Source organism: Anas platyrhynchos, chromosome Z (assembly GCF_047663525.1).
Source record: "Anas platyrhynchos isolate ZD024472 breed Pekin duck chromosome Z, IASCAAS_PekinDuck_T2T, whole genome shotgun sequence".
Lineage (NCBI taxonomy): Eukaryota > Metazoa > Chordata > Aves > Anseriformes > Anatidae > Anas > Anas platyrhynchos.
The window spans coordinates 16840408-16865241 of record NC_092621.1 but is presented as its reverse complement, the minus strand read 5'-3'; the positions used below and the strand labels follow the sequence as shown (position 1 = coordinate 16865241).

Below are 24834 nucleotides of genomic sequence, written 5' to 3'. Positions count from 1 at the left end.
ATATATTGGCATCAACATAACTGGTCTAATTTTTAGATATGAGAAATATCTTCACTGTTATTGTCATGAAGAATTCAAACAAATTCTCCAGTCAATCAATCTGAACTCTGGACAAGGTCTGATTCTGGCACAACAGACTAAAATCAAATTCAAGTTCTAGCTCAGTAAAGTAGCTTTTTTAGTTACTGGGTAATAGAATTGCAGTCATATGTGTGCACCAAGGGAAGGTGATTTATTTTTATATTCAGTTCAGTTCAATATCCCCATGATTTTATTTTCTTTTCATTCATTCTTTTTCTTTCTTTCTTTCTTTCTTTCTTTCTTTCTTTCTTTCTTTCTTTCTTTCTTTCTTTCTTTCTTTCTTTCTTTCTTTCTTTCTTTCTTTCTTTTTCTTTCTTTCTTTCTTTCTTTCTTTCTTTCCTTCCTTCCTTCCTTCTTTCTTTCCTTCTTTCTTTCCTTCTTTCCTTCTTTCCTTCTTTCCTTCTTTCCTTCTTTCCTTCTTTCTTTCCTTCTTTCTCTCTTTCTCTCTTTCTCTCTTTCTTTCTCTCTTTCTCTCTTTCTTGCCTGCCTTCCTTCCTTCCTTCCTTCCTTCCTTCCTTCCTTCCTTCCTTCCTTCCTGTTTTTCTTTCCATCTTTTTTTTTTTTTCTGTATGAGATGCATTGTTTGAATGATTGTTTTGCCACTACATTGAAGCATTTTAAAATTAGGCCTTTTTTGAGCCAAGAAGACACCTGAAAGCTTTGAGAAAATGCTTCGTTATCTGAGTATTCCTGTTGAGACATAAGCTCTGAAATGGTTATTAGCTTTTTATTTGTTTGTTTGTTTGCTTTATTCTTTTCTTTTCTTTTTTTCTTTTCTTTTCTTTTCTTTTTTTCTTTTCTTTTCTTTTCTTTTCTTTTCTTTTCTTTTCTTTTCTTTTCTTTTCTTTTCTTTTCTTTTCTTTTCTTTTCTTTTTTCTTTTCTTTTCTTTTCTTTTCTTTTCTTTTCTTTTCTTTTCTTTTCTTTTCTTTTTTTTTGCTGTTACAGGGCTTCACAGCTAGTATCTGCAATGAAAACATGGAGATGTGGTGAAGCCAAATCACCTCCATAAGTTCTGCTTGCATCTTAAATGCACATTTTCAGTGACTGATCCATTCCTGAGGGCTAACATGCAGACAAGAGCTCACTGTGGGTTTTTGCTTTAGTCACAATTCTGAACACTAGGCAGTGTAGAAAACCTGTTATTTGAAGTTTTGGTCTCGTCTGAGTCCATTTCTTCCTCTGGAGGCATAATACTTATTTATCTTAAGGTAGTTTTCCTGAAAAAAAAAAATAATAAAATATAAAATAAATAAAGTAAAATGAAATGAGATAAAATTAAATGAGATAATAAATAAAATGAAATGAAATGAAATGAAATGAAATGAAATGAAATAAAATAAAATAAAATAAAATAAAATAAAATAAAATAAAATAAAATAAAATAAAATAAAATAAAATAAAATAAAATAAAATAAAATAAAATAAATAATTAGTGTGGACCCAATGTATTTAATGTTTACTGCTTCTCGTAACTAGCAACAATCTTCCTTAAATAAATAAATAAATAAATAAATAAATAATGATTTACCCCAATCTGAAAGCTCTCCTCGTTTTAAAATAACACTAAGCTGGTTTACATAGAGACCTTACAATCACATTATTTTTCAATAATTTATTTTCATTGATCAGTCTAACAGTTTGACATGTTATTTATGGGCTACTGTGATGAATCACATCCGTTTCCAAGGTAAAGTAAGCAAATTCTCTGTTTATAGGATTAAAGTTGAAGGTCAAACTTTGATTATATTTTCTATTCTACTACAGCAATATAAAGCAAGGCCTTTAGACATCAGAATTGGCAACCAGTCATACAAGATGCTTTTATACTTAAAAATTGACCACAAATCTTGAGTAAATCATAATTAACATCCAAGAAGCAAGAAACCTAGCAGATGACTGTGAAAGACTTTAAGAGAATTTTATTTTTTGTTTTGAATGTGTATTTTAGTTTAGTTTTGTTTTTGTTTTTGTTTTTCTTACAAAGGGGATTTATTTATTTTTAATCTGTTTTAAGAAAAAAAGTTTACGTCTACTGGAGTGTGAGAGCTGGGAAAACACTAACCTTCAATGTCATGTGGTATTTGTCTAACTCACTGGCCCACTGCTGTTGAACTTCTACTAGTGTATATTTATCAGTAAGCCATTGGCAGGTGCAAGTGAAATTTGCCGCGTCCAGAAATGTGATGTATAAACATCATTTAACCCCCTTTTTAGCAACACATTATTAAAGTCTGGATTAGGATCTTGTAGCTGCCGAAGCACTGGCAACCTTAAATTGTAAAGGATGCTGTTGTGCAAGGTAATAATGAAAAGTAATTACCAGAATGCCCTACACTCCAACCGTATACAATGCCCAGCCAGCCTAGACAGCCCAAGGGAGGGGGAGGAGATGGAGAACCATTTGTGTTAAACGACAAAAGTGTGCCAGTGAGAATCTCAACCAAAATATCCCCACTAAATTATGTAACAAAGGAAGCATGAAAAGGGAGATTGTGAAGCATGCAACTTCAGTGAGCTGTGGAAAGGTTGCTTAGGAGGCTTCTTGTAATGCAACACAAGAACTGTTGCATTTAGATTAGAGGTACTGACCTTGCTTCATCACACAGCTTTATAAACCTGTTTCTACTGTGCATGCTTTTTTTTTTCATCTTGGAAGGACTCATTTCAAATCATTTGTTATCACACACTTTATTCTGCCAAGACTGCAAATACTGGCTTGCAAATGCAGCAATCCTTTTAAGTCAGGTTTAAGGAACAGTTTTGGAGACTTCAAAGGAAACAGGCAGGAGTCCTTTATTTTATAACTTCCTTGGAGTAGTTCTGAACAATGCTTCAAGATTTTTGCACAGGGAAGATCTTTGCTGTCGCCAGCCTCCCTATGCTGTAAATGTGGGAGGGGGAAGAAGTAGCCATTCACATAGGAGCACCCCCATTCTATGGGACTTTGTGAACAGTTGGTGTTCGGTATGTCCAGGAACCTGTCCTGGGACTAGAAATGACTTGTTTATGCTAAAGAAGTGGGTAGTTCATAAAGACAGAAACTTAGACCATGTTGCAGCATCTTACAGAAGGAGATGTTGCTAGGAGTGAGCAAGTCTGTGCAATATTTGCTGTCTGTAACTACTACTGACATAGACATAGAGATCTCTCTCGTCCCAAAACCAGAACTTGCATTGGCTATTTTGGCTGTCCTAGCATTCTCAAATGGATGAAAAGGGTTGAATTGAAAAAGCACACAGAGCTACCTCCTGGGTCTTAGAGCTTTATCTGTATCAAGGTGTGGATAAGAACAGGCTGAAAGCACTCTAAGGAAGCCTTGCGTGTTCCTTGACTACCTTCCAGAGAATTGAAATGGAGGCAGAGCTCTCATACAGTCACGGAGAGCTGTCAAGCAATGCAGAATTTCACAGCTCTGGAGCCCCAGTCTGAGCTCAACTCCAGGCAGAAGGAGATGTGTAAATGTCCCATTCCAGGAACAGCCACAGGAAATACAAAATCTCCAAAAGAGTCTATCTCCAAGACACAGTTTGTGCCCACACTTGCAAACTGTTCCATCCCTCAATGCAGATGATCTATGTGAAATGGCAAGTTCACCATAAAAAACAAGGATGATTGTACTTTTTTCCTTACATGGTTATTTGCTTCCTTAGGGATGAATCTACACCCTGCAGTGAAACCAAAAGTGAGCTTTCTGGTACAGGAGTAGCTGGGCCTCAAGCATCTCCACTAGCCACCCATGGTTGCCTCCTGCCATCAACCACACAGAGCTTAGTAGATGTCAACATGGAGTGTATGCAATTTGAGCAAGATGCGAAGCAGAGCTCTTTTACCCTCAGATACAGATTCAGGATTTCATATGGCCTCATCCTTGCTGAAAGATCTTTTGTGTTTTCTTCAGCAGTTTACTCTTTAACACTGAGTTACAGAACCCACACCAACTAAATAATTCCCTCTGATTTCATACACAGAAACATCTCTCTTGTAAAGCAGGTCTTCAACTATGAAAGTTAATGCAATTAAAACTAAATACTACTAATTAGGATCTCAGGGCCTCCAGCTATTACTCAAATGAATTCTGTCATCATGACTTAATACTCACATAGGCAAGAATTTTCAAGACTAAACTTCATGAAGGAAAAAGATCATTTTTTCTGAAGTTGCAGACAGCAGATGGATCACAAGGGGACCCTTACACAGCACGAAGTTGAGCAAATAGATAATGATTTATAGGATCAGAATTTTCCTGAACACATTGCTTGCACTTCACTGGCTTCTGCTAACAGGAATTGAGGTGGGCATCCTTTTCTTGTGTGCCATGACTTTTGAAAACAATAAAATGTTCCCTCTTGCCATATGACACAGCCAAGTCCAGATGTGCTATTTTGGTTTCAGATGGTTAAACTTTTTTTTTTTTTTTTTTTTTTTTTTTTTTTTTGTTACTATGGAGATTATCTGCTGAATGGTTTACTTACTGCCCCTAAGCTGTCATCGCGTACTGTTTAATTTATAAAGCTGGTCCAAATCTCTGTGGAAAAAAAGTCACCAATATTTCTCACAACTTTCTTTGATTTGTTTTTCAGTGTCAGCCAAGACATAACATTTATTATGATTCACCTTAGCATGATGACATTTCATTTTTCTTACTGAAGAAGATGTTCCTGAAAAAGGAGATCAAAATCTCCTTAGCCTTCTGGATATCACATAATAAATGAGGGGGTCTGGTTTTCCTCAGAGACTCAATAGGAAGAAGTGTTTATGTTTCAAGACCAAGCCCCCACAGAATATTTACAAAATTTGTTGCGAGGTGTTGAGCTATAAATCTGAAGTCCAAAACCTACATCAAATAGAAATGAAGACATATAAAATACAGTGTAAAACAAAAAGTCAGAAGAAAAAAATGTAAATATTTTTAAGAATTATTGAAATCCTTAAGTGTCTTCCTCATAAATAACACATAAAATTTATTTTATCCAATGGACTTCGGCGCTAACTTTCTAAATATTATACATGAATTAAATATTTTCATTACAGTGTGCTAAAATAAAAGAATCAAACACTCCAGGGTTGCTATAGATAGCCAACCAAAGTCCATTACACTATTCCTTGAGTGAGGAATTTAAAATAGCGTCTGTTTTACATAAAAATTGTTATCAAAAGATAAAGTCCTAAACTGAAAGTTACTTTGAATTTCATTGTAGTAAATGAATATGAATTTATTTTATTAAGGGGGAAAATATCTTCCAGAAAGCTTGGGGAAACCAAACCACAGAAGGATATTATATATATATAGGGGGGAAAATAAATAAATAAATAAATAAATAAATAAATAAATAAATAAATAACCGGACAATCATGCCATTTAGTAATTAAACTACCTTTGTGATCATTTCATAATAATATTCACTTCATCTCATCCCATGATCTCTATGGCATACTAGGATTTTACAGGCTCTGGAAAGTCTGAAAAAACCATCCTGTTATTTTTATATATAGCTGATATTTGCTGAAGTATACATATTTGTTTTTCTGTATTTTTTCATTTACTAGCATTAATCAGTTGATACTGTTTAAATTTATACTGAAACAGAATAAATATGCTCTTATGTTTAGCACTATACACAGAGGAAAATAGTCTTGGATGTATTTCTATTCTGGGGCCCAGATCACTTCTCAAGTCACATAAAGACAGATGTCATGGGGGTCATGTAGAGGTCTCTACTCTGATACTGGCTTTAAGGATACCCTCCGTGAGAACACCCATGTAGGAAGATTGTAGGCTCGGAAAAGACGTAGCCTAGTCTGACTGTTTGGATAGAGTCATTAGTAAATAGCAGGTTCTTACAGAATAGTTTCTGGTTGCTGAGGAAAAGTGTGCTATAGAAGGGACATTTCATTGCTAAAATCATGTTGATGCACATGAATGTAAGGTGTCATTGCCTTGTGCACTTTGGAAGCATAAAGCTGTTTTATTTCCATGATCTTATGTTTTCTTGGGGTGTCCTGCATTTAAAAAAAAACCATCTCTTGATCCTCCTTGGTGTCACATTCCTCTCTTACTTCTTGCTGCCCCTCCTGCACACAACATGACAGACAACTGCTGATTCCCCTGGATTTTAACAGGGCAGTTAAATTACTTCCCCTGGAAGTAACAGGGAAGATTATTAGCTGTAGCTTTACAGAGCTGTGGCTTTATGCAATTGAAACAGTGCCATGGATCTGAGGTATTTTTTTACTGTGTTACTTTTAACCCAGATATCCCCTGTTCCAACCCCAGCCGAGTCCCTTTCTTGCCTCTGTGTGTTATACAATATGCAGTAGTCCCCAGGCTGACTCTTGGGCCAGGCACAAAGACTGAGGCAGCTGATTCTCACTTCACGTAACACCAGGCCTGGACTTTTACTGAGCTATATTTGAATTATCAGAGTGTAATCAGGAAACAGCTTTTCTCAGTTACTTTCCAAGTTAGGGGGTCAGGTTAGCAAGGCAATGTCAGGGTGTATCAGCTACCTGAGAGTGCCATGTCCACAGCAGAGCTAAATGAACACCACTGCCAGAGTCATCAGTTTTGTATTCTTCCCAAGCCTTAAAATCATGTTTTAAAAAAGAAACAAGAAAGTTCTATTAAGAATCCACTCTTGTCAGCCAGCCATTCCCTTCCTAATGCTCACCAGCTATGATCACAAACCTTTACGCAGCATGAAGCATAAAGACACTGCTGTTGAGGTTTACCTGGCTGATTTACAGGCAATCAAATGTAGACATTGATTATCCCCCACCATCTCAGTCAGTCCTTCACTCTTCTCTCTAAGCACTAGCAGAGCTACTAGGATGACACATTGACATGTCAGGCTACTTAATCAAGATTTGCTGAGGAGCAATTCCAAGTATGTGTGTGCTGTGTATGTGTGTGCATGTGTGTAAACATAGGTAAGACAGAGACAGAAGGATAATTTAACAGAGAATATGAACCAGGACATTTTTACTTAAAACTGTTGCCTTCCATCCACATGTTAAGCCTTTTCTAGTTTTCTCAGTCCCTTTCTTTCTTGAAATAGTTGGATAAGGCAGCCTGGGCAATCCATGAAGATTTCAGGAAGAAGAGGAGTTAGAGGGAAAAAGAATGACATTTTCCAAAGGCCTTCTGGTATTGCTTGGTAAAAGAAAAATAAGTTATGGCAAGAACTCCTGGCTCTTTTCTGAACAGTGCTTTTTATCATATCTATTTTTGGTTTTGTTTTGTTTTCTTTTCTCTAATATGAGTGCTTTCTCTTCTCTCCCATTTCTCTCTTTTTTTTTTTTTTTCCCTGTTATTTTGTTGTTGTTGTTGTTTTTCCAAGCTTTACCACAGAAGTTTTAGCCAACTTTATTGCAGTTAAAGTTCTGGTGCATTGGTGCTGCTAGCAGCAGTGTCACAACCTAACCCACCAAAATAGGAGACAGGGTTTTCTGCTTATAAAAGAAACACCAGGCAGTGATATTTTCTGGTTCCACATTTGATTCATGTCTGGCACAACAGACTAAGGCCTCTGACAGGATCAGCAGGAACAGCTGCAATAATATTCAAAACACAAATAATCTGCAAAGATGTTACCCTGTAAAATTCATTCCACTTGTCCATGGCCACTCCAGAATCTATGTGCTCTATGGAGTTGGTGTTCACCTAATATGAAGAAAAACAGTTCTTTCATGATGAGAAATCCATATCAGTAGAGGGTCCTGCAGTCTGACTTTGTCCCATCTACAGACAATTGTACCCAGATAGTCCTTGCTTTTGTGCATTCATAGGCACCATCATGGAGACCAAAAAGGAAGGTTGGTAATTTAACATATAACCCCTTAGAGTAGCAGTGTCTGCTCTTTCTATTTTGATATTCATTATCGTACTCATTTTGTCAGCCCCAGATTTCCCAGTAAGAGCGATGTGCTATTCTGAGTGGTCATGGGCATGAGCAGGAATTCAATCACTTCACTGATGACTCAAAAGAGCTTTAAAATGGGTATTAGTCCACGTCAGAGTGGATGCATTCTGGAATCCACTTCATGCCTGTCTGGAGTGTCTTGGATACATTTTCCAAAGATTACAATATATAAATAAAACATTGAAGTTAATGAAGGAGGTTAGAAAAGTGCTTGCTTCTCACTGCACGGCAAAATCCATATGATAATACCAAATAGCATGGATTTTATTTTCACCTTCCATCCCTACAAGCTGAATATATCATCATTTTCATTTGGTTTCAGTTATGTTAATTAAAAAAAAAAAATGTTACTAGGAAAATAAAATTTATATGATAAAAATCTTCAATAAAAAATAAAAAACTTAAAATGGATTAAAAAAAAGACACTGTTTAAATATATTTCATAAGAAAGATGCGAATTATTAAGAGAATAGAAATTGTTTTTATTGAGATTCTTTTTCACCATAGAAGCACAAACTGTACTGGAACTCTACCATGTTTTGAACTGTGCATGCACATCTGAAAAAGACACTGACTCCCAAACTGTCACTGTCTCCCACTGGTCAGTAGGAGAATGAATGAATACATTTGGCATCCACTTAGCAGAAGACTTGTTATTCCGTGACAAGAAATGGACAGAATAATGCAAGCTATTTGTTTTATTGAGAACATCAGAGATCTAACAGGAAAAAATAAGAACTTTCTTGGAGGAGAGTATATTGCTTGGAAGAAACAGAACTGTGCAATAAACTGAAATTCAAGAACACAAGGAATACAGAGCATGCAGCTAGAATATGGTTTGCTCTTCTCCTAGGATTCCCAGGTGAAGTCTGTGACCTTGTGATCTTAAAATAACCTCTGAAGAATCTGGCAAAAAAAGGGCTGCATGGGAATTGGGGAATTTTACATTAACTGCTTCTTTGCCTGTTTGTGTGAATGTCATAAATTCAGAGGTGATAGTAAAGGTGGAAAACCTAGAAGATTGCACTGGTTTTCTGATTTACCTTCTTCACCAGTAATATCTCCTAATTCTACCAACCAGCTCTTTGCCCCAGCTACATCTGAGTAAATCACTGGTGCAAACTAGACTGTTACCATTAAGATTAATTATTTTTGACATAGTAATCACTTTGGTGTATGATCTGCAGGACCAAAAAGTAGTTACATTAGTCCACCTACCACTTTAAGAAGACAGGTTTTAGTGTTTATAGAGAAAAAAAAAATGCACACACAATAACAAACAGCATAATAACTCAAAGATAGGTGGCTCTACTGGTGTGCTACAAATCATGAAAATGATGCACAGTACTGTGCTGTGTTATGTGTGTGTCAGAGAGAGACTTCTTGGCCTTTGCCTTGTTATTCCCATCCTGTTACTAAGGGGAAAGTCAGGAGCTGTAAGACGTTATCTCCCTGTAAGATGACTGTCATGTAAAAATGTGAACGCTACAAATCCACTGCTGTGAATTTTAAGCAGGGTGTCAATTTTCTGTAATTCACGTACTGGATGCTAGTCAGCCTTTGAGTCATGCTTCGGGTAGCTGCTACCGGGTGTTGAAACAGCTTGTGAAGAGGCAGGCGCAAGGATGAACCTGAGAGCACTCGAGCGACCTACGGCAGCCCCTGGCAGTGTCCCTGGCAGAGCTGGAGGCAGTGACACTCCTCTGCGGCCGGCTGCGCTCAAGCTGCAGTGTTGCTTTCAGCTGGGCTGAGGCATGTTGTAACGCCTGGAGGTACAAACTGCAGGCATTTTCCCCGCACTGGAGAGCTAGGGAGATGCAATTTGCTTTAAAAGCTACGGTCACAGGCAAGCAAGGATTGTAAGGCATATGGTGTGTATGGGCAGGAGATACCTGCTTAGGTGGAAAGAGCTCATAGACGTATGTTTCTGTGCGCGTAATTTGCCTGCCATTAATCAAGGAAAGCTTTTAAAGTAATCGACTCGGTAAGCAAACTGGAAGAAAGAAAAGGAAAAAAATAAAATAAAATAAAACAACAAACGGCAGGCGATGCAGAACCAGGAGGCAGTCGGGCACGGGAGGAGCTCGGCGTTGTACAGGCGCTGCCTTACCTCCAGCGCGGAGCTGAAACCCACTGATGCGTTCTGCTCCTCGCTCGGAGCCGTGGGTGCGCTGCCTAAAATTGTGCATTTTTTTTCTTTTTTTTTCCCTCTTTTTCTTTTTTATTCTTTTTTTCTTTTGATACCAGTTTAAATGACTGGCAAAACGGGGAGGAGGGAACAATAGGGCTTTGCGGTGCGGGGTGATCTGCGGTGGAATAGAATTAGGGAGGCCAATAATTAATTATACGTAGGAATCTTGTTTCCTAACCTCCTCCGTGTTGAAGTGTAAAGTGGAATTGTAAATTGCAATTAGCCGGAGAATAAAGGTTTCCCCGGGGGTGGGGTGGAATTTCACCGCTGCCTATTGATGAATATTCAACCGGAGCGGCTCAACCGGAATGGCCGGGCTAGTGCTCTGCCCCTCCGAGGGGGTTTGCAGAGGGGCCGAGCCGCGGCGGCCCTGCCGGGGCCGTGACCGCGGCCGGGGCCGCTGGCAGCAGAGGGGCATCGGCTAATCGGATTGGGAAAACTCCCGTAATCCCAACCCGATCGGCGGCCGTGTGTGCGTCTCTCCAATATCACTAATGTCGCTTCTATTGGCTGCATTAGACAGATGTTCAAAAGCTCCCTCTCGCTCGCCCGCTAAATCTGATCCCCCTGTAATACTTTCACTGCTATTAAATCCACATGCACCCACTCTTCTTCCCCCCCCCGCCCTCCCCCCGCCACCCCCCCCAGTCCTTTTACTTTCCTGAGTGGCCCCTGGCTGTGTTTGATCGCCTTTTCCAGGGCAAAACGAGATCTTCTGGCAAACAGACAATGGGATTGCCCTCCCTTTCCATCTGGTTGTCTCACAGTGAATCCTGACTTCTCCACCACCAAAAAAAGGAAAAAAAAAAAAAAAAAAAGTAACAAAAACAATCAAACACAAAGTCCAGCCAAACTAATACTGCCTGGGATGTCACTACTGATAGCTAGTAAAGGGATACTGATGGCTATTATTCGGTTCTTCTTTCAGAAAAGAGAATTGTAAGACTTACCTCTTCGACGCACGATTGCAATTACTGTTGGGATGCTCTAGATCCCCCCATTATAAATGTATAGATGGATAAACACACACATCTGTAAAGACAGATCAGATACACATTTTCAGCAGGTGCGTCTTCCCAGTTTGTTTATCCGGACCGAGCTGTCTTTTCCCTAACTCTCCTTTTAAAGAAGGTTGGGGAACATCCAGCAGGACGGGCTTTTGACTTCTTATTCTTGTTCTTGAGCAGTTTTCCCTGACACACTTTCCTGCTTTATTTCTACTGTTCCTCCTTACTTTTTGTAGTCTTTTTTCGTTGTACTCGCCTTTCCCTCTTACAGGGTCACAATCCCCTTTGTAAGTGTGTGTTTTATTCCCCCCTTTCCAGCTGTCCTTTTGTTGTTTTCTCTGACTAACCCGCAGAAATGAAACACATATGCAACTGTGTCTCCTTGCATTTTCAGATGTTTCTCTCACTATTGTCTGCTACAGCTCATTGAAAGTGCAAAGTGAAAACAGATGTATGAAAGATAAAAAATATACACATACACGCACCAAGTCCATGGTGAAATGAATAAATCTGGTAAATCCCATCAGAAGAAGAGAGAGAAAAATGAGAAAGGGGGACAGAAGAGGAAAGAGAGGAGAAGAAAGAAAGAAAGAAAGAAAGAAAGAAAGAAAGAAAGAAAGAAAGAAAGAAAGAAAGAAAGAAAGAAAGAAAGAAAGAAAGAAAGAAAGAAAGAAAGAAAGAAAGAAAGAAAGAAAGAAAGAAAGAAAGAAAGAAAGAAAGAAAGAAAGAAAGAAAGAAAGAAAGAAAGAAAGAAAGAAAGAAAGAAAGAAAGAAAGAAAGAAAGAAAGAAAGAAAGAAAGAAAGAAAGAAAGAAAGAAAGAAAGAAAGAAAGAAAGAAAGAAAGAAAGAAAGAAAGAAAGAAAATAATGGGCATCTCGGGTTCCTAATTAGCACAAAAGGGCATTTTCATGAGATTTGATCATTTCCCTCTGCCTGGACAAGAAGAAATCAATGGGGTAGGAATCTATAAATCAGCCATCATGTCAGGACAAATCAAAATAATGCTTCTATTATTTCAATCAATAAACCATTTTTATACCTAACATCTGATCTACACAATGTGTTTGTGTTGGAAATTTGCAGAGCCGCTTGGCACAAAAACAAACCATTAACATACGTGTCAATCACATTTGAAACTGTTGGAAATGGTCGGAGATTTCAGAGCGGGGCTGACTTGAAAAATGCCGGGAGAAACACAGATGAGCCGGGAGGGGGACGGATCCGGTGGAAACACTTCCCAAAGTTTGTCTCTTCTTTTCTTCGCCCCCCTCCCAAGCGCTAAACTTTTGGCAAGGGGTGGGGAGGAGTGGGCGAGGCGGGGAGAAGTGTGGCTGGGTGCGGTGCCGGGGGGCAGGAGGGCCGGATCCGTCCGAGGGGTGTCCTGGGGGTTCTGCAGGCAGGTGACCCCCAGCCCCCGTGCCGGGAGAGACGCAGGAAGAAGCAGCCTGATGCTGGCGGCTCCTCTCTCTCCCTTTGGGCCAGGTCTGCTCAGCGCCTCTGCCTCTACCTGCCCAGACCACCCGCCCCCCGGCTCCAGGGAAGGTGCCAGATGGGTTTCCCCTACATCTTCCCGTACAGTGCTGCGCCTTGCTTGTTTGCAAATCCACCAAATAATTCATGCCAAACAACCATTTAGAAACCATTTTCTTTGTTTCTTTGAAGCCCTACTGTACAGCTCCATCTGTCTGATATAAATGAATAATCCTTCTTGATACCATTCCTAATCCATTTCTTTACAGTCGAATTGGAAAGGGGGCGGAGGTGGGATTAATCATCTTTAAAAATGAAAACCCCCAAACAGCCACAGATCCGGCGTATTTATTGCTTGAAATTAAACAGATGTCCCGTCCCGTCCCACCCCCCCCCCCTCCAACCCAACCCCCTCCTTTGTGGTTGGATTTAGGACAAACAGGAGCATTTCCCAGAACCAAAATCCCAGGCAAAATTGTTTGGAGTTTAGAACCTGGATTCGTTTTTTTTTTGTTGTTGTTGTTGTTTTTTTTCCAAGGGCTAAGTAGCATCAGGCATAACTCATATGTCTCAATCAGTACTTCATTAGACAAGACGAGGAGGAAGAAGAAGAAGAAACACAAGGAGGAATGTTAGTCCTCCCCCGGAGGGGGTCCAGTCCCGTGTTGCCCTGGATGCCTCCGCAGCGCTCCGCTCCCCTCCCGTGCCCGGTCCTTCACGTTTTGCTCCCTGTCGCCGCGCTACACTGGGCGCGGGGCGATCATCTGTAATTCATTGTTTGTTTGGGAGGGAGCGAGGGGGAGGGAGGGGAAGAGCAAGAAGCAACTGAAAAGGCTTTGCAGATTATTTTTTTTTTCCCCAGGAATGATAAACAGGGTGGGAAAGCTGTATAGCTTTTAATATACATCCCCCAAGGTTTCTGCTTTGCTAGCTTGCTTTTTTTTTTTTTCTTTCCATTTTCTTTCCCCTTCTTCTGTAGGTGCTAATATTTTTTGACGATAATGATGATTTTCGTGCGCCTCTAGCAAGGCGCCTCCGAACAAAGAACATTTGCACCTCTTCTCTTGGACAATCAGTGCCTGTTCACACCAGGCACCTTTGCTCTGCCCTTCTCCTAGCGCCCTCTTTTTTTTTTTCCTCTCTCCCTCTTTTTTAAAGATTCCTAACCGAATTGCCTCTTTCATTCCCTGCTATTTTCATAGATACTTTATTTCCACCCTCCCTCCTCTTTTCTAGATCAAACGAAAAGCGTCCCTGTCTTCCCTGGGGGGGGGGGCGGGTGTGGGGAGTGTGAAGGGGAATGGGTTATTATTAGAAAGCCAGATTCTCACAGTCAAAAAGGCAAAGGGGAGAAAAATAAAAAATTCTCCAGATTTAACGCAGCCGGAATTCTTCCGCAAAAGGCTGAGGAAACCGGCAGGCACTGGCCAGGACCCCCACCCTCCCACCCGACCCCAACCCTCCGGCAGCCCCGGCCGACGCCAGAATGCGCAGCGCAACGCAGGCGGCCGCGGCTCGGGTGGGCCCGGGTGGGCCCCGGAGCCCCCGCCTCGCCTCGCTCCCCCCCCCGCAACACGGCCGGGGTCAGCCGGCGCCCGGCTGCGGGCAGCGCTGGGGGCGGCGGCAGCGGAGCCCCCGCGAGCACGGGTGGGGTGGCCTGAGGTCGGCTGAGTGGGCTGAACCGCACCGCGCACTGGGACAGCGCGCCCAGCTCCTTCCTCGACCGAACAACAAAGGGGGAGAGAGGAGGTTCCCAGCAGACGCTTACCTCGCTTTTTTAAAAATCGCAGAGGTGATGCCAGCGCGCTTTCGGCCGGAAAAATAAAAAATAATAATAAAATAACAGGGAAAATTAATGGATTAACTAAAATATTATTGTTATTGTTATTATTATTATTCTTACGAGAACCCTGGGGCTGGGCTGTCCGGTTCCGAGCCGAGACCTAAACATTTCTTTCCGTTTCATAATTTCAAACCGACTTAAGTGCTGGATCATCAGTTTTTCCCTTTGTCTGCCCCAGTTGTAAATAATGGCTTTGAGATTAGCTAATTACGGCGCATTAATCACTGATAGAAAGGAAATAAATCAAAGCCGGGTTCGAATTTTCAAACTCACTAGTAGAGATGTGCATAGCAACTCTATCTGCAGCAGATAGGTGCTGTTTAAATTACTGAGGCTACAGAGTAAACCACATTCACGTCACTTTAAAAAATGAAGATTTTATTTATACATACCAGTTGTGCCGTTAAGTGGTTAAGATTTGGGGCATTTTTTCAGTTTTGTAAAAAAAAAAAAAAAAAAAAAAAAGGAGTCCTATAGTGTCGCATTCTGAAGCCACATTGAAATGTCGAATTAACAAACTTCTTGTAATAAAAGCGGCATAAAGAGGAGGCAAACAGAAAGATGTAAGGCAGACAGAGAGGACAGTATATATAAGTCTTGTAAGAAAGACCCATTATAGTATTTTTCCCGTGACTAGATTACGCAAAGCTCAGTGTAACATTCATATTAGGTGCTGTATTTTTAAGCATTTTCCTAGCCTTCATAACCTTCCTGCTGTCCTCCCCCCAACACAGTGCATTTTGTAGGCACGTCCTCTCCGTGTTCTGAAGCATTTATCTTCAGGGGTGGGGGTCAGATAAGTCTATGCCAGTTTCTAGGGGAAGAAATCATGCAGGTCTTAAAAAAGAAGAAAAAAAAAAAATAACACATAAAGCAGAGTGTGCAGATAAAGCAATATTCAGAGCCCCAGCGAAGGGACCTTAAAGCAGCACCTCCCCACGCGACCCGACCCGACGGCCGCTCGCTCTCCACCCCAAAAATCGCTCCTCCACCTGGCGGGAGGCAGCGCCCGGCCGCCCCCACACCCGCAGACCGTACCTTCGCCGGGCCCTGCCGCCGCAGCAACCGGGCTCTCCGACCGCCCCAACCGCCCGAACTGCGGCGCCGACGAAGCCTCCCCGTCCCCGCCGTCCCCCGCACGCACCCGCGCACTGCCCCCGGGCCGGGCATCGCCGCCAAGCGCAGGTGGCCTGGGCTGTGATTGCCAGACCCGCTTAATGACACTGCCTCCCCCCACCCCTCCGCTTAGCCGAGAACCTTGCAATTAATTTTAAGTTACTCCGCTGCACCGTGTCATTAAAAACAGGCTGGGAAACGGCGTCAGACCGCGGGAGCGGGGGATGGGGAAGGGGAGGGCAATTTGCATGAAGCTTTGTCTTTACTGCGGGCTGAGCCGGCGCGTGTTATAACGCTAATTGCACCAGATTAATGCGCACATCGCTCACCGCCGCGCTCCTACGCCTGCTTTAAGCGCGGAGCCGCCCCCGGCCCCTTTGCCCTCCCCGCCGCGTCCCCCGGGCCCGACCCCGCGGCGGTGACCGCGCTGCTTTGGCGGAGGGGGGAGCACTGTGCCCCGTCCTCCCCGCTTCCTTTCCATCCTCCTCCCGTGTCCCTCCGTCCCTCTCTCTATCCCCCCCGGCCCCCCGATCGGCCCCCCGGTCAGCCCGTCCCGCCCCGTCGGTGCGGCGAGCGGCGGTCCGGCCGCGGTGCAGCAGCGCGGCCCGGCGGCGGCGGCGGGCAAGGGGCGTCCCGCGGCGCCCCGCGGCGTCCCGCGGTGTCGTGCTGCCACCTGCCGGACCCGCGGCGGCGCCGCCCCGCGCAGTTTGCGCGCTCCGCGGAGCAGCCTCGGAGGGGGAAGTTGGGGGGGCGGGGGGGGGCGCTGCTTCAGCAGGTGGCTGGGGGATCCGCGACGCTCCGGAGGTTATCGGGAGAAAGAGGCCGGTGAGGCCAGGGGTGCATGTGCGTTTTTATCTCAAGTCACACAGCACGCGGTATTTTCTTATTTATTTATTTATTTACTTATTTATTTATTTATTTACTTATTTATTTATTTATGTATTTATTTTAGGTGAGCAGACTCTTCTCCTGCTTGCTACGAAATGGCGCCTTCGCCCACAGCTGTGTTCTCCCTGGCGTGCAGGCTGCGGGTAGACACTCCTTACAAAAGGCAGCCGTGATGGGAGTCAGGGACAAGGGCAGGGGAGGCAGTGCTCTCATCCTCAGCTCGCTCTGTAGTTCCCTCCTTCTGAAACTGATGTCTGGTGCTTGCAGGACAAGAAGACTATAAAAAAAAAGAAGACGGATTTTTAGCAGAAATGTCCTTCCTTAAGAAATTCTGCCTTGGTTTTGTGTTTTATGTTTTGAGTTAATTTCCAGTGTTGCTATAATGTGCACAAAATCCTATTTTATTTTTAAATAAATGGGATTCTATCATACCTTAAGTAAATGGATTAGTCTGGTCCTAGTTTGTTTCACTTCCTCCCCCCCTCCTTGAGCTGTCTCTTGGCAGACCCAGCTGCACACGGTAGGCATGGCAGACACGTAATGGCACCTAAAAGGAAGAGAGCCAGAACAGGATGTCTCAGCTACTAACAGTCTTACACCTGAATGCAACCCCATTTTCCAGATATTTAGGCTAACAAGGAGGCTGTGGTCATTTCTAGCAGGGCCTGAGGCAGGTAACAAGTAAACTGATGCACCCAAACCAGGGCTCGCCTGTCAGAAATGTTACTGTGTGGCTGTACAGGGCCTGATAGAAAACAGGTCTCAGAGAGCTCTAGATTGCAAGAAGTTTTCTAGGTACATTTTGTAGCACACACTAATTATCAGTGTTTTGCCTAATTATTAGTTTGGTCTAGTTAGTTATAATGAGCTGTGATTGTCTGTTCTGTGGTAGAACAAAAAGCCATACTTCTGCTCCATTACTGTACAAACAAGTGTTATATGCAGTCCTAACTGATAGTACATTATATACTTTAAAGGACTCATTACCACAAATCCCATGACAAATATCCAGTGGACCTTAAGTTTTAGTCTGTGCTTTCCTCTGCTAGCAGCACATATTCGTATCCTTTCATTAGCTCTTTCTTTAAAATCTTAAGAATCAGATCATACATAAGTAGGGATAGAGCATGGTCAGAATATTTACATTTATTTCCAGGTACTACTAGAAAACTACAGGTCAGAGGCACTTATGGATGAAATATTCTCACATTAAAGTACTTCCAAATTTGTGGCTGATTTGTGTGTAAATTGCACACAGCCATTCTGCCTGTCAGTATGTTATCAAGCTGAGAGCAAAGCACATTCCATACTTTGAAGACTGATAACTCTCATATCCCTTCTGTTACACACACACACACCATCATCTCATTGAAATTAAGAATTTTATTTGACCCCTAAGAAGTCCACAGCAGATCCTTCCCCCAAGCCATGGCAAGGGATTCCAAGTGACCAAACAACGAAGTGAATAGTTTCTTCTCGGCAGAAAAAGCTATTACACCATTTACTTTTATCCGTGGTCTGTTTCCTGGAAGAGAGGGTTGTGGGAGGATCCTCACTGGGTTCAGAGCCTCCTTCTATCACTGCCTCGTCTGAGACAATCCTTCCATTCTGCTCATCTGAGACAATTCCTCGGGCAAGACTTGGGAAAGGCAGCTCATGAAGAGGCAGTTTTTGCACAGGTTAGGGCAGGAGCTAAGTGCAGCAGTCTAACCAGTGCTGAGCAGTGAAGAAGCGACAAGAGCACTCTCATGATGGAGAGACTGAGAAGGATGTGGTTTCATAAAAATCAAGAGTGCTTGGGATCAGGCCAGTTAGAAAGAAGCAGCATGCATTAAAGCCCGGAACATCTGCTTTCTGCAAAAAGTGCAAAGATGAGAAAAAAAAAATAAAAGATTCCCTTTAACAGAAGCAAACCTATTCAGGATAATACATCAAATCAAATTTTAATAAATGGCCATGTCTGCAAGTGTATCTATGGGCAGCACTATGGACAGTACTATGAACACAAATTTTGTTAGATTGTAAATTTTCTGGAGCAGGTACTGTCTGTATTTGCACAGGCTTGGAGTCTGACTGGGGAGTACAGGAGTTTCCACAGCATGTAAGCCAGGCACTCACTTATCCTGGTACATTCAGGAAGCAAGAAATAACTTCCAACAAATCTGTGCAAGTCTGAAGTCTCATGCACAACATCACAGACTAGATGAATAATAGCTCCAGTGAGAACCACTGTAACTGAGTCTCGCAAAGTGAAATATGAATTTTCTTATATCATATGGGAAAGCTTTTTGAGCTTTTCTGTGATTTTTCTTTCCAGAATTGTTGGAGTAGTTCTGGTCATTTCTTGCAATTCCAGAGCCAGAGACAGTAGCAGAGGAAGACTGGGAGGTGGGGAGACACAGAAGATAATAGGGCTCTCTGTCATATGTCATTTGCTCTGGAAAAGTATTCCTACAGGCATGGTGATTACATCAGAAAAACCGTGTTTTTAGCTTCCTTATGGAATTTCAGCGTAAACAAAATCAATACATTGTCCATACAAATGAATAACAAAACAAACAAAAAAAAGCACATTAGAAGATCTCAAACTTCTAAAAAAGTCTAAATATTCCTGCTCTCTTATGTGCCCTGTGACATAGTTCCCAAACAGCAAGACAAGTGAGACACAGGTAGAAGAAAATGAGAAAAACAACACTGGAAAGCTTGTAGATGCTATAGGGTTCCATGCAAAAGAGAATCCCTGATGTAGCTGTAAAAATATTTATAACTTAAACTCCAAATAGCCACAAATACATATGGTGGAGATTACTGCTGTATAAAACCAGTAGCTGTGCAAAGCAGCTACACGTACAGATTGTAGCTAACTCACAGATAGGTTTAACCCTGGAGACCTGTGAGGTAATGCTTGGTTTCTTCTGGAGGAGGAAGAAGGACAGAGGCACAGCTGACAGCATCCCTCCTGGGTTAATAGGTAAATTCTGTGCTTCAGTCCTGTTTCAAACATGCTGGTAGCTGACCTCGCACAGGGCTCACTGACTGTCCTCATGTTTGTCTGTGGTCTCAGTATGTTTCTCAGCCCATGTTGAGTTTCACAGTGCTACAGTATCTTGTAGTTAGCTAATATAAGGTCAGATTAGGTGACTCCTTGCCTCACAAAAATGATATAAAAACTGCAGAACTAGTGGAGCTCCCACAAAATGTAATAAACTGTTGTGAGATGTGCTGCATTCAACAACCTTAAATGTGGAATAATTATTAGGCATGTCTGTTAAAATTGTTTAGTACGGAGCGGTAATGGTATAAAAATAAACAAACAAATAAATAAATAAATAAAATTATTCTTAACAGCTATATCAACCTGCAAATTGATTCCATATGTTGTATATGCAAGCAATCATTTTTCTGGAAGCACAGAAAATAAATGTGTCTTTGGGTCAAGCAACTAAAGATGTATTACACAGTAGATAAAATTAAACTATCAAAGAAGATAACTAGAAAAAAAAACTGGAACATGGTACAACATAATGTAAAACTCTCTAGTTAACTTCTTTGTGCACTACTACTTCAAGTCAATGTCTATATAGGAACAAAAAAAAGCATCAAAGCAAGAAGACAGGGTCCTGAAACACTGGTTTGCAACCTTTTGTGATTGTACACCTTATAAATAAAAGAAAGAATTGAGCACACACCCCTAATATATGCACACATTTATTTATAAGTTATACACTTGTATTTCTGATATTCTAATGGAGCTATACTTCAATAGACCTTTTTCATGCTCCTTGGCGTGCACACATCCCACTTCGGAGACCACTGCTATAAACTATCTTATTCTAAAATTATTCACTGTCCTAAGAAATATTTTATATTATCTTATACAAGAAAGACCCAAGATAAAAACAACACTTTATAGGCTAATTGGAACACTGATACTAGAAACATCAGCACATTAAAATATTCAGAGAAAGGGAAGGATCATACAGATCCCAGAGAAGGGTTTTTTTATGAACACAGAAAAATGATTTGTTGCTAAAATTTGACCACAGGACATAAAACAAATGCAGCTGTGAACAGTAAACCGGTGGCTAGAGTGTGTGGAAGCGGTGTACCCTGGGCATTCTCCAGCATATTTGGAAAAACAGAGGTCCCCATCATCATTTCAGACATTAATAGAAATGTAAAAAATTACAGTGCTTTCTTTCTGCTTTTCTAGAAAACCACATTCTACTACTTAATAAATTCTCCCTTGCACCTTGAGGCCTTTGTATAGGTAGCATTTCCTCCATATGAATAGCCACCACTGAAACATAATAAAATTCTACTTACCCTACTTCTGCAACTTTTCTCATTGTTGAGAAAGCTGAAGATATCATCTTTTATGTCAATTATGTTTCTTTTGTCTCTTTTGAAGTACAAAAGGGATGTTCTCACACGAAGTGATGCTCTGAGAAACTGCAGAATGAATAAAGTGTGGGTTAACATTTCAGGTTGTGACCATTCCAGAGTGAGTGCTGAAGCCTTTGAGTTAGACATGAAACACCCCTGGCATCAGCATTTCACATTGATCCCCCACCCATCCCTTTGGCGTGTGTGAAGCTCATTACAAGGCACCTAATCTTCCTGGGTTTGGCATGAGACTGAGCTGGTCTGTACCGACAAGGCTGACAGACTTTGGAGCTTGCAAAGAAACCAGCAGTGTGAGAATTAGCCTCCAAAATCTAAGAATCGGAATCATTTTCCTTTGTGAATCCAATTTTGTATGACTTTCCCAAGGTTACAAAGGAGGCAGGTGACAAAACAGGGAATGACAGCCCTGATTTGCTAGGGGTGAGTGCAGGAACAAGCAGCCTGGAGCAATTGTGGGGAGATGTTTAAACCTGTGTCTCTTCTAAAGGCAGAGTAAAAGAGGACGTGGATGTGAGTCAACAACAGGTGGGAGCAGCGCCAGGGTTCGGCTGGAAGCAGAACTGGGTTTCTACTTCCCTCCAGGCTTGGCTCACCTGTGGAAGTCCCCATCCATTATATCCAGTCTCTGATTGCTCTATCTCACCCCTCCACCTCTGATCCACCCACCCTCCTTGTCTGAGCACTGGGGCCAGCTGAAATGCATTTTCCTGCCTGCTTATGAGCATAATCTTAATTTTGAGTGACACATAACCTGCCTACATGTGGTCTTGGCAAATCTGATCCACCCAATGTATTCCTGTCCCAGGAATCCTGCTCCATCTATTAGTGAAAAGAAAAAGAAGGTTCATGCTACTAATAGAATAGCACTTTTACAACTTTTAAATTCTGTAGAATCATTCTCAGAATGGTTTGCAAACACTTAACTATATAACTAATAGAAATCACCACTTCTCCTAAAACATACATTCATCAGAGTAAAACATCTACAGAGAGGTTATTCTCTGTTAAAAGCTGCAGGCTTTTTCATGAGGAACTGATGCTTTATATGTTGCTCATAAAAACTCTGGCATCTCCCACCTTTTTGGCAGTGGTTTCTCTCTTTCATAATATTCTGGTGTGCTACAGATGATAAAAGAGATGGCTGAGTTTCAGCCGGATGCTTTTGAAACACTAGTGGGCGATCAGCAATGAGATGATTACTCGTCAAACAGTTGATCCAATTTGTCATGCTCTATTGGGATTTTAGCAAATGTGAAGGAGGCAAAAAAGTGATTTGTGTAGAGTCAGAAAATGATCCAAACCTTCCCCCAATATACCGCAGAGAATTCAGAACACTTCAGGTACCCCTTCCCTTCCCTTCCCTTCCCTTCCCTTCCCTTCCCTTCCCTTCCCTTCCCTTCCCTTCCCTTCCCTTCCCTTCCCTTCCCTTCCCTTCCCTTCCCTTCCCTTCCCTTCCCTTCCCTTCCCTTCCCTTCCCTTCCCTTCCCTTCCCTTCCCTTCCCTTCCCTTCCCTTCCCTTCCCTTCCCTTCCCTTCCCTTCCCTTCCCTTCCCTTCCCTTCCCTTCCCTTCCCTTCCCTTCCTTTCCCTTCCCTTCCTTTCCCTCGAGTCTCGAGTCTCCTCTCTTTTTTCTCCCCACCCCTCCCCCTCCCCCTCCCACTTCCCCTTCCCCTTCCCCCTACCCCCTTCCCATTTTCCATCTTTTTTAAATGAGAAAAGAATCATAGAATCATAGAATATCCCAAGTTGGAAGGGACCCATAAGGATCATCAGGTCCAACTCCTGGCACTGCACAGGTCTGCCCAAAAGTTTAGACCATGTAACTAAGTGCATAGTCCCATCACTTTTTAAATTCAGACAGGCTCGGTGCAGTGACTACTTCACTGGGGAGCCTGTTCCAGTGTGCAACCACCCTCTCGGTGAAGAACCTCTTCCTGATGTCCAGCCTAAATAAATCTCAAAACAAGATTCATATCCAGGTTTGAGCCATAATGAAGCTTAGTCGGGATGTTTGGCTCTAGCTGTTGGGTCATTCAGTTACAGGAGTAAGAAGCTCAACACAACATTTAAGATTCAGATCATTTTAATGTTTTCTAAGCTGGAAAGAAATTTTGATTTGGGGTTTTGGCTACAGAGCAGGTTGGGCTTACTTTTATCTAAGCTTTTATAAGTGCATTTTCTTCCAAAAGCAGCTTGAACTCAAAGCTCTGCCTGAGGAGAGGAGCCTTGCTCCTGCAAGATTTCTAAGAGAAAAAAGGCATGGAGTATCTCTCTAATCTAGCAGGGTGAGAGGGAAAGGTTTGGTAGAGTTTCACATACATTTGGACAAACATCTGCACTTTTTGATGATTATCTAAAACATTCTTCCAAACTTTTGGAAAGCTGCCTGGTAGTTGTCAACATGCACAAAATACTAGTCCCTATGGTGTGTGAATCTGGATTATAAATAATTGCACAAAATCCAATGGTATCATGACACAGTCGTTAGATTTTCTGTAATAATTAGAAAAAAAATCCTCACACCCTAATATTGTTCTAAAGCAAAATCTTTCTGTTTATTACCTGTCTTTCATATTGTCAGTTACTCTCTGAGAATTACTCTTTGAAAGAAAATCTGAAACTGACAGCACAAAATCTGAGCACTTGGCATGGTCGCTTTGTTTAGACTTTCCATGCGTGAGAGCTGTGAAGAGCATTATAGTCAGTCTGCTCCACTAAGCCAAGCATTTCTCAAACATCTGGAATCTTTTAATTTCTTCTTGACTGATCTAACAGCCTTCTGCAGCTTTCTAAAGTCCATCAAGTCCTGTAGCATCTCATAGCATCATGGCAAGAGCAATTTTCACAAATGGGACAGGTACCTACGTTCTGAAAGTACCTGCTTTAGGAGACCTTGATTACTGCCACCGTGTCGAAAAATTTCCATGGCTAACAATTTATTATTATCTGCTAAGGAGTGGTGTTGGCAGCACTTTCCTGCGTTGTCACCTGAAAAGCAGTAGGAATGATTTAAAAGCCAGGAGCTTTTAGTTATTGTTTAAAGTACTCACTAGGTACTTAGCTAGGTACTGTATTCTCCTCACATTTGTCTACAAGAAAAGATGCATCTATGGGAAGTTTTCCAGATCTCTCTTCATTAAAGTGAAGAGGTCACATTTTATTTGCTGTTAAATAAAATAGTATATTACATTGCAGATTATTATACTTCACTGTGTGTGCTTGGACAATACTTCACAGAAAGTAAGTCAAGTGCAGAGCTATAATTTGTTTCTTCTGAGAGCTACCTTGGCTCAGAAAAGATCTTTTCTCTCCAAATGTCAAAGGTTTTGTGGTACACTTGTAATCTTGTGTTCTCTATATCACCATTTCAGATGGTTTCTGTTGACTATTGAAACATAAATCAAAACAGAGTGGGGCAAATTTTGCCTAGAAAGGCCTGGAAACCAAATCCTGCTGGAAAAGCTCTAAAGGAGACATATTTGGCTTTGTAATGTACAACTTTCTTGTGTACTTCTGCCTCTTGAATTTAATGTCTCCAACACTGTGTCTACAGTGCAATCAGACAATCTGAAAGAGGTTGTGACTTTAAAGCACTGATCTCTCACTTTGGGAGTTATTGAGAGAGGGAGAGAGACCCTTTGATTAAAAAAAAAAAAAATCATAAATGAAATACTCTCATACTATCTTTTAGGAATATTAGATAGCACAGTCTCACTTTGTAGAAATAATTAACAATTACAGGGTAGGTAACAATCAGATGAATAGCTAAACTGCTGGTTGAGTGGTGCCTTCACACAAAGGGACCAGTAGAACATGGTCATGAAACTAACCTTCCTAGCCATGTCTGCAGGATCTGAATATTTCAGCTAATCACAGCCTTTTCCTTCTTGTTTATACCCCAAAGGGTTTGTGT

General features: G+C 41.7%; 3 long non-coding RNA genes across 3 annotated transcripts; 1 reads left to right on the top strand and 2 right to left on the bottom strand.

Moving 5' to 3' along the window:
• Window positions 1-999: 999 nt before the first annotated feature.
• LOC140000686 (uncharacterized) lies at window positions 1000-16118 on the bottom strand. The gene is made up of 3 exons (XR_011805834.1): window positions 15551-16118; window positions 11143-11224; window positions 1000-1299 (listed from the first exon to the last, which is right to left on the bottom strand). It is a non-coding gene; the product is annotated as an uncharacterized lncRNA (long non-coding RNA).
• On the top strand, window positions 14586-16947 carry LOC140000687 (uncharacterized). Its single transcript, XR_011805835.1, has 2 exons — window positions 14586-15697; window positions 16581-16947. It is a non-coding gene; the product is annotated as an uncharacterized lncRNA (long non-coding RNA).
• On the bottom strand, window positions 16655-20971 carry LOC140000685 (uncharacterized). Its single transcript, XR_011805833.1, has 3 exons — window positions 20843-20971; window positions 16949-17063; window positions 16655-16793 (listed from the first exon to the last, which is right to left on the bottom strand). It is a non-coding gene; the product is annotated as an uncharacterized lncRNA (long non-coding RNA).
• Between the last annotated feature and the right edge of the window lie 3863 nt (window positions 20972-24834).